Genomic DNA, 1,570 nt, shown 5'->3' with positions numbered 1-1,570 from the left:
TTCTCTTAATCTGGATGGAATGTAAAATCCTTGTCATAAAGACAGGAGAGGACACATTGTGTCTTTTTTTCCATCTTTCCATTATAGAGAGGTAGCAAAGAACAGTAGAAAAGAAGGCATAAAGCTGAGCAGCTCCTCTTTTAAGATTCTCAAACTCTGGGCCTTTGACTAAACCAATGGAAGCAAAAGTTTCAGGATACCAGCGATTATAATGATAAAATTAGCCTGAGAAAACAAACATTTGGGGACTCTAAATCAAGACCCTGACATTAACAGATAAGCTCTAAAATGAACAAAAATAAGTGAAGTTTTCAATGAAATCTAACATCTCAAAATTTCCTTAAAGGTTCAAACAAAGAAGGAAGAAGGTTTCCTTCCTCCATCCAATATGCATGACATCGTGCCCCAGCCTTCTGCCCATGCCGATGTGACATCAACTTCTCATGTTAGTGAAACAGGTAACAATCTTCAGTCTTCTGAGGAGACTACTGTTAACAACACCAGCATGGATCACACACCTTCTCTAGGTACTTATACTGGGCATGCAAGGGGGAGAACACATGCTGTCCCTGAGCTTGCTCCTGGTAGCCACAGTGGTGACACCATGGACCCTGTGCAACGTTCTGACCCTGTTCTTGATACCTGCTTAGAAGAGAACACAGTGTCTTAGCTTCACTACTGACCAGGAATCTGCTCTTGTTTGTATCCCAGGTGACACGTTGGACCCTCAGAATGCTTGTATGCGGGTTCTTGCTTCAAGTCCCGCTGACTGCACCAGCTATGCAGGAAATACTCGCTCCAAGGTTTATTTAATTTGGGTAGCAACCACATCCTTGCTCCTCCTAAGATCGTCAGTGTGGTTGCTGCACTTGGTGGCTTTGATGATGATGATGTGGATATTGAACCAATTTTAGAAATCCTGCACAGTTAAAGTGACAAGGAGCTTAACAAGGTAAGTTAGACCACACCAGTGGCTTAAAATAGATAAATATTTCTGTGCGAGAAATCCAATTCTCTTTGGCTCTAATATGCATGATGATAAATAAATTTCATACTTTGTATAGGACTCTTTAGATATTACCTAAAGCTAGAAAAAATGATTATTTTTTCTAGTCATATTGAAAATGCGTCACATAAAATTAACAAAATCAGTTTAGTCCAACCAAACTGATCAAGTAAAGTTGGTAAGCACACAGTTGCCTCCCATGCTAGAATGAGGAAATGATTTTCACTCTTAATGTGAAACTTGTATTTTCTGAATGGCTAAGCAGGGAAATGTAACTGTTAGATATTAGTTTTTATTTTTCTGTGTCCATACACTGTGACTTATGTGGACAGCATTGTTTTGGAAACAAACACCCCAAAAGAAACAACCTCTGAGAATAAAACCAATGAAACAAGACTCCACATTTTCCCCATTCTCAAATACAATGATACTCATTGTGACATGACACTGCATAGGATTCTACGGGTGATGCCTCTGTTACTGCTTATCTTGACGATGCTACCAATGATGTTCTTGATACTACTGATAATTCTTGCTTTTCTTTTTAGTTTCTGCTGAACAACC

At 39.2% G+C, this 1,570-nt stretch overlaps 1 long non-coding RNA gene across 2 annotated transcripts; it reads left to right on the top strand.

Annotated features, from left to right (window-relative positions):
- The first annotated feature begins 345 nt into the window (after positions 1–345).
- On the top strand, positions 346–1,570 carry LOC106144357. Of its 2 annotated transcripts, none has more exons than XR_001229435.2 (3): positions 346–458; positions 712–952; positions 1,555–1,570. It is a non-coding gene; the product is annotated as an uncharacterized LOC106144357 (long non-coding RNA). The 2 variants fall into 2 exon arrangements; XR_003378799.1 differs by having other exon boundaries at positions 346–527.

The sequence above is a fragment of the Microtus ochrogaster genome, unplaced genomic scaffold (assembly GCF_000317375.1).
Source record: "Microtus ochrogaster isolate Prairie Vole_2 unplaced genomic scaffold, MicOch1.0 UNK21, whole genome shotgun sequence".
NCBI classification, from domain to species: domain Eukaryota; kingdom Metazoa; phylum Chordata; class Mammalia; order Rodentia; family Cricetidae; genus Microtus; species Microtus ochrogaster.
This window is presented reverse-complemented; position numbering and strand designations above follow the sequence as displayed.